Source organism: Coregonus lavaretus (genome assembly GCF_964263955.1).
Source record: "Coregonus lavaretus genome assembly, contig: HAP1_SCAFFOLD_481, whole genome shotgun sequence".
Classification (NCBI taxonomy): Eukaryota; Metazoa; Chordata; class Actinopteri; order Salmoniformes; family Salmonidae; genus Coregonus; species Coregonus lavaretus.
The window spans coordinates 234,000-242,500 of record NW_028157738.1 but is presented as its reverse complement, the minus strand read 5'-3'; the positions used below and the strand labels follow the sequence as shown (position 1 = coordinate 242,500).

General features: G+C 45.5%; 1 gene segment (V, D, J or C); it reads left to right on the top strand.

Annotated features, from left to right (window-relative positions):
* The window catches only part of LOC311124976 (Ig kappa chain V-III region MOPC 321-like), a 21,182-nt gene extending 12,927 nt beyond the window's left edge, over positions 1-8,255 (top strand). Inside the window, exons 3-4 of the V gene segment in view lie at positions 6,540-6,593; positions 7,680-8,255.
* Positions 8,256-8,501: the final 246 nt, after the last annotated feature.

Sequence of the window (8,501 nt, the reverse complement as noted above, 5' to 3'; positions counted from 1 at the left end):
TATTTTGAGATTAAGTTGTGCATATCTTCTTGCCTCTGAGTTGAAATAAAGCTTGTTTTGATTGAAATATAACCCCAAGAGTTGATTCCAGTGATCACTATCTCATGAATAGGCAGCACATTTCATGCTAATTTTGATTAATCAGCTTCTTCTTTCATAATTTAGCATTGTAGCATATAGCTACTCTCATGTTTTCATCTGATCCAACAAATACTCTGCAATCATTTCTACAACTGAATGATCCTGTTATACTGAAGCATCAATACCAGTGATAATAATTAGTGATATTTGATAATAAACCTCTAAGATCTGCTCTCAGAACTCACACCGCTAAACAGTTACTTTCCGTAACATATTTGTCATGTTTAATTCCTAATATAATTTGCAATGGTTTTCAACAATGTGTAGTCTTCTCTATTCTGGGACAAGCAGAACCACCCAGCCCTGTCTATGTAAATACCAGTCTAGTAGTTGAACAGTTTCACTGCCTGACATACCCTGGACTGGGCCAGATGTGAGGGAGTGACTGGTTTGAACCTCTATGTTGGATTCAGGGAGGGAGACATAACAGATATGGCATAATGTAATTAATGATGGATAAAATGGATATTGTACTTAACGTACTATGATAGTGTATGTAGTGTAGATATTGTATCTAGTGTATGTAGATAGTGTAGTGTAGATAGTGTATGTAGATAGTGTAGTTTAGATAGTGTATGTAGATAGTGTAGTGTAGATAGTGTATGTAGATAGTGTAGTTTAGATAGTGTATGTAGATAGTGTAGTGTAGATAGTGTATGTAGATAGTGTAGTTTAGATAGTGTATGTAGATAGTGTAGTGTAGATAGTGTATGTAGATAGTGTATGTAGATAGTGTGGTGTAGATAGTGTAGTGTAGATAGTATAGTGTAGTGTAGATAGTGTAGTGTAGATAGTGTATGTAGATAGTGTAGTGTAGATAGTGTAGTGTAGATAGTATAGTGTAGTGTAGATAGTGTAGTGTAGATAGTGTATGTAGATAGTGTAGTGTAGATAGTGTAGTGTAGATAGTGTAGTGTAGATAGTGTAGTTTAGATAGTGTATGTAGATAGTGTATGTTGATAGTGTAGAAAGCAAAGTTGGGGTCAATTCCATTTCAACTCAAAAAGTTAACCAAACTCCAATTACCCAAAAAATAAAATCGAAAGTATTGAAGAGAATTGGAATTGTAGTGAACTTCCTGTATTGACTGGAAATGGAATTGACCCCCACCCTGGTAGATAGTGTCTGTTACAGGAAGGGGTCGCAGTTCCGGAGCGGCCCACTAGGTGTCATCCTCCGACAACCTTAGGCACCTCCTCACTCACAGTCTGGACTAATCATTATCCTATTGGTGTCACCTGTGTCTACCTGTTCACCTGTGTATTTATTCCCTCACTTCCCTGTGATCCCTTGCTCTGTTTTCTCTGCTAGTTTCTCGATGCCAAACAGTACTACTCAGTGTCTGATCGCGAGACATATGTACAGGTACTTGAGAAGTGTTCTCCCTGCTTCATTGTTGTTTTCAGTCGTAGTTAGTATTTCATATGTTCGCTGTCAGCCTGTTTTTGGAGACCAATTTGCTCCTCCTTTATTTTATCGTGACAAGTCCGTTATTTTGTATCCTGGTTTTGGGACCACCAGTAAAGATCCTTGTTTCACCATCTCTGCCTACTGCCTACTGTCTATCCTGCACTGCACCTGGGTCACACCTCACACAAACCCTTTCAGAAAACAGAGCCAATATGGACCCAGCAGAGGCAGCACAGTATCATAGCGCATTGGCATCGCAGGAAGCGGTGCTGAACCAGCATGACCGCAGCCTGCAACAGATCACAGAGAATTTCTGCCAGCTGACGATCGCCGTGCAGAGCCGGGTGGACACCCGGCCAGCCCCGGCAGCCGGCGGAGCGGAAGCTGCGGCAGCGGCGTCTCCAGTCTCGCCTGTGACATTGCGGGAACCCCACCTACCACCTCCAGAGAGGTACGACGGACGTCCAGAGGGTTGCAGGGAAGGCTCGAGAGGCATGATGGGAGGAGGCCGCCCTGGTCGTCCTTTACATGCAGGGACTATTGGAGGGGATGAAGGACGAACTCTCCTTCAGGGAGCTGCCTGAGCGACTGGACGGCCTCGTCGACCTCTCGGTGCGGGTAGACAATTGGCGTCGTGAGAGGGCGCACGGGAGAGGTATGAGGCAAGGTGCGCTTGTCCAGGATGGAGAAGCAGAGACGTCTATGCCAGGGACGTTGCCTTTACTGCGGCTAGACATGTTACCACTGCGACTCATGCCCAGAGAAGCCAGGAAACGGGAGGGCTCGCTAATATCGGGAGGGGTGCTAGCGAGCCGGAACCAAAACCCCAACCCCAGAGACTCCCATACTTTTCTCCCCGTCAGGATTCAGTGGGCCCGCACTGCGCGTCGGGCGCATGCAATGGTGGATTCATGGGCCACAGGAAACCTGATGGACGCGGGGCTAGCCTAAGGGTGGAGCGTTCCGTTACTCTCCCTCTCCGAGACGGTTCCGGTCATGGGCCTGGACAGGCCGGCCGTTGTGGTCGGGCTTCATCACCCGGCGCACTGTCCCTGTGCGTGTCCGGGTGGCAGGAGGGCTATGGGAGGATATCCAGTTTTTCATTGTGGACTCTCCGGAGTGTCCCCTCGTCCTCAGGCACCCCTGGCTGGTCGCCCACAAACCCCGGATAGACTGGTCCATGGGGCGGCTCATCCTGGAGGGACGCTCCGCCTCCATCCTGTTCCGGTCTCCACCAACCACTCATCAGCCCAAACCACCATCCCAGACCACCTACCAGTCCTCACCTCTTCCCCAGGTCCAGCACTCCGAACCGCCTACCGCCCTACCTGCGGTTTTCACCGGGAGGACGGCGGCTACAGACTCCGTCACCGGCCCAGACCTGGCAGGCGTTCCCTGGGAGTATTGAGATCTGGGGGAGGTGTTTAGTAAGAGGCGTGCCAAGGGCCTACCTCCTCACAAGACATACGACTGCGCTATCGATCTCCTGCCGGGCGCCATGCCCACACGAGGTAGATTGTTTTCCTTGTCCCGGCCGGAGACCCTGGTCATGAGGGAGTATATCGATGTGGCACTCGTCGAGGGTCACATCCGTCCCTCTACTTCACCCGCGGGCGCGGGCTTCTTCTTCGTAGGGAAAAAGGACGGTGGGCAGCGGCCGTGCATTGATTACCGGGCGCTCAACGACGTCATGGTTAAAAACCGCCACCCACTCCCCCTGATGACGACGGCATTCGAGTCGATGCAAGGATCCCGGGTCTTCACCAAGCTGGACTTACGAAAGTCCTACAACCTGGTGAGGATTTGGGAGGGGGACGAGTGGTTGACGGCTTTTAACACACCCAGTGGGCATTACGAGTACCAAGTCATGCCGTTCGGTCTAGCCAACGCGTCTGCGGTGTTCCAAGCATTGGTCAATGACGTGCTCCGGGACCTCCTCGACTACAGCGTCTTCATGTATTTGGATGAAATGCTAATATTTTCAATATTGCTAGCGGACATGAGTGAACACCAGCAGCACGTTCGGCAGGTCCTCCAACGCCTTCTCCGTCACCAGCTCTATGTCAAGGCGGAGTAGTGCGTGTTCCACACAGAGACAGTCTCCTTCCTGGGGTTCATCGTCACCCAGGGGGACCTACGGATGGACCCAGCCAAGGTCAGCGCGGTACTGGATTGGCCCCAGCCCTTATCCCTCAAGCAACTACAACGGATTTTAGGGTTCGCTAATTTTCATGGGCGATTTATTCGCAATTTTAGCTCCCTAGTCGCTCCCCTGACAGCCCTCACCCAGACGAGCGTGCGCCCCTTCGCCTGGACCCCGGAAGCGGGGAACGCATTTGATGCGCTTAAGCGGCGCTTTACATCGGCCCCGGTCCTAGGGCATCCTGATCCGTCCCTGCCGTTCATTGTGGAGGTGGATGCTTCAGACGTTGCGGTGGGAGCAATCCTGTCTCAGCGGTTCCTCACGGACGGTAAAACTTACCCTTGCGCATTTTTCTCCCGTCGGCTGTTCTCGGCGGAGCGGAAATACTACGTGGGGAACCGTGAGCTGCTAGCGGTCAAGCTCGTCCTGGGGGAGTGGAGGCATTGGCTAGAGGGGGCTGCCCATCCAGTCTTCGTATGGACTGACCATAAGAACTTAGCCTACATTCAAGGGGCCAAGAGGCTCAACTCGCGCCAGGCCAGGTGGGTGTTGTTCTTCACCAAGTTCCAGTTCACGATCTCATACCGTCCGGGGTCGAAGAACACCAAGCCTGGCGAGCTCTCCCGGCAGTTCGAACCCGTGGACCTGGTGGAGAGGGACGATCATATTGTCCCCAACGCCCTGATTGCTGCTACAGTTTAGTGGGGAATCGATAGGCTGGTCAGAACAGCGCTACGGCGGGAGCCAAATCTGGGAGGAGGTCCATCCGGGGAGCGCCAGGACGTTGGAGTTCCTGCGTAGGAGGTTCTGGTGGCCATCAGCTGAGGGGGATATGCGCCTTCGTAGCGGCTTGCCCGGTGTGCACGCGCACGAAGAGCTCTTGTCAGCCCACGGCAGGGCTGCTCCGACCCCTGCCTATCCCCAAACGCCCCTGGTCCCACATCTCGCTGGATTTCATTTCCACACCACTCCCCTCTGATGGATACACAGTCATCCTGGTCATTGTGGACCAGTTTTCCAAGGCTGCCCACTTCATTCCCCTTCTCAAACTCCCGTCGACCCACATCAGTCGATGTTGCCGTATCTGGAGGCATGTACTGGCGGCGCTTAAGCGGGTCCATATCTTGTCTCATTCACAGATATAACAGTCAGTAACCTGCTCATCAAAACAGTTAATATAATGCTAGAAGATCAAATCCATTTAAATCACACATTTGGTTGTGAGGTCCGCATGAGGACTTGTTTTGGGGTCCTGAAGAGATTGTAACTTTGAAGTAATGTTGAGGTCATAACATACAGTATTTGGTTTTACTTATGTAGATCTTGCTTTGCATTTGAACAGGTACTGTGTTTCAAAACATCAAATAACTTTTATATACACTTTCAGGCCATGACAGACATAACAAGTCGAAACCATGATGATGATGATGGTCATTTGATCTGAATGATTGCTTTCTAACCATATTGCTTTCTAACCAACCCTCAGCCCCTGCAGTAGGTCCCAGCTGTAGCAGTACAGTCACTGTGGAGTCTGACTGAGGGAGGTTTTGTATGGCTCTGTATCACTGTGTGAACACATCTTTACTATTGGGATAGTGGAAACTCTGACAGTAGTAATCTCCTGCATCTTCAGCCTGGACTCCACTCCACTCCACTGATGGTCAGTCACTTTGAGATCCATTGCCACTGAATCTAGATGGAGTGCCAGATTGTAGTGTTATAGCTTCGTAAATGATGAGTTTAGGAGTTCCTTCAGGTTTCTGGTGGTACCAGGACATACAGGTGTAATCCCCAGTACATAAATCTGCTATATCTGCATTGGTTTTACAATTTATAATAACTGGCTGTTCTGGGAGAACAGTTTTCATTGCAGGAGTCTGAGTCACAGTGATCTGTCCTGTAGATTCTGAAACAGAGATAACACTAATAATTGTACATCAGCCAGAATTAATAAAACAATCTTAACAATCTTTCAGGTCACTCAAATTGTTTACTTTTCATTAAACAAAAACATAACTCCCATTGTTTTTTACCCTTGATGTAGAAAGCAAGTGTCCAGATAAAGATGGTGATAAAAGTCATGGTTGTTGTGGGTTCTGTTGTCATGAAGAACAGCTCTCTGTCATGAAGTGTTAAGCTCACAGGGCTATAAACACTTAGAGCAGTAGGGCAGATGCATTATGCAAATTAATGTCCGTTTCTAAGTAGGTTCCTATCATTAAAATCAACTTTATCCTTCATGTCCTAGCTTTTATAACATCAAACAGCAACTGTTTACTCAGATCACTAATGCATGGTAACTTTTATGTCACACCACCATTATATTTCTATTCTGATGATGATCAGATATAATGAACTGTCTGTTCACTCATGCTTGGTCTCTCATGTAAGTTCCTCTAATCAGTTAGTGAACACTTCTCTACACTAAAGCTGGTAGGATTCCTCTGGTAGTGTTGTCTGTCCTCTGTGACTTTACCACCACTGTTAAAAGTGAGATCAACATCTTTAATAAAGGAATATACAACATGGATCACTATCAGTACTGCTGCTGCTGTTGTCTTTCATATGGACAATATGGAGGAATACTAGCAACACTGGATCTAATGCTGGACTGTACCTACAGACTAGGAGAACACCTGATACACAGAAGAAGGAAAAAATACTCATATCTGGATTTAAGTTACAATTCATATTTGTATTATTTAGAAACAGATTATATGAAGTGTTTGTTCTACCTGGAAGATGTTAAAGTGTATTAGTGTTGATTGTGATTCTATATGAGTGATCTTCACTGTAACAGCTGCAGCATCACAACACAGAGAGGTTTTTGTACCAGCAGTAATAGGGATTGTATCACTGTGGTGGACTTTTGGTAGCGGCACCAGACTAGATGTTGGAAGTAAGTAAACACAAAATTAACCATTTTATTTACCTTGTGATGTAGTGTTTCAATTTCTCTGTCAATTTAGCCTCGATATTGAAGATTTCTTAACATACCTTTTTTTTTACAAGATTTTGGGGGGAAATATACAATGGGCAGTTAGAATATGAATGTTATTACATCGAATCAAATTTGACCTGTCTTTAAACGATGAGAGTGATTAGTCTACATTTTAGATGAGTTGTATGAAAAAACATACTGCACCTTTTAAGAAATGTACAATAAACAGTAGGTTTTGCAAAATTTGGGGGAAAACAAAACAGAAAATATTTTATTTCAAATGAACAAGATAAACTAATATTTGACAAGTATTCATACCATAGTAGATTCAATGATTTAAAACAAAGTCAGAAGAAATTCAGCTTGCCAAATGGTCAGGAGGGTTTTGTACCAGCAGTAATAGGGATTGTATCACTGTGGTGGACTTTTGGTAGCGGCACCAGACTAGATGTTGGAAGTAAGTAACAAGCTCTCTTTATATTTCTTTCTGATAAAATGTGGTATTTACTTTCCTAAACTCTCTCTCTATTAAAATATTTTGATTTTAGATATTTTAGATGTTTTTCAAATTACATTTGAATAGTATTGGATATAGTAAGCATCATTGTTGCATTGTGTTCATGGTAGCCTTCACTGTTACTGTGAAGACAAAAGGTCTCAGTTTGAAACCGACTTCATGATCTAACATGTTTGATACCTATTTAAAATTAATTTATGCTCAAATTCTGCAAATACTATGAATATGAGTAGGCTATTCTGATCAGATCCATTCCTAAACAATATCTGTATGACATGTATAACTGACACCATATGACTTGTAACTCTAGTTATTTAACCACTTTATAATTGTTAGGTTCATAAATCTGCTTTGTATCGTATTACTTTACTGTTTTCTCCACATCTTTTAAACAATGTAACTTTTATTATCATATTTAGAAGGCATTTCCAATTCACTTTCTTTTGATGTGTCCTTTGCTGAAGATAATGTCTTACTGTAGCTGTACTTGATGTAGTTACTTAGTTGATGTGTTCTGTTTGTTCCAGGTAACAGAGCCCCCACCCTCACCGTCCTGGCCCCCTCTAGTGAGGAGCTGTCCACTAGAACAACAGTCACACTGACGTGTCTGGCCAACAAGGGCTTCCCCTCAGACTGGACCATGAGCTGGAAAGTGGACGGGACCAACAAGAAGCAGGAGGCCAGTCCCGGGGTCCTGGAGAAGGACGGCCTGTACAGCTGGAGCAGCACCCTGACTCTCACTGCCCAGGAGTGGACCAAGGCAGGAGAGGTGACCTGTGAAGCCCAGCAGAAATCCCAGACTCCAGTCACCAAGACCCTGAGGAGGGCTGACTGTTCTGGGTAGGACCCCTCAGTCACACAACCCTGTGGAGAGAGGCTGCTGGTTCTTCTGCTTTGACTCTGTTCTGAGATCAGATGTTCTCTGTCTTATTGATCACTGACATGTAGACTAACAGGGGGCTTTGCTTGAGTTCATGTGTCAATCCTCTCTGTAGACTGAGGTTGTATCAGTGTTAGATGTGATGTGTTCTGTTTTATTACTATTAGATACTGTAGGAATGTTTGCTTTGATGCTTTGATTAATGGATGAAAATAAAGATTTCCCATAAGAACAAATATTTTCATTGTCTATTTCAATAAATCCAAATAGACGTTAATCTTAAATGTTGTTGAGTGATATAGAAATATATGCATATAACCTGATTCACAGTTTCTATGAAAAATATCCGACCTAAACCTCATTGATTAGTTATTTATGTTCTAACCACATCGTTATCAACCAGTAGTTCATACTAACACAAGATACTACTATTTACACAGATTAACAGGAGAGGTTTAGCCACATGTAG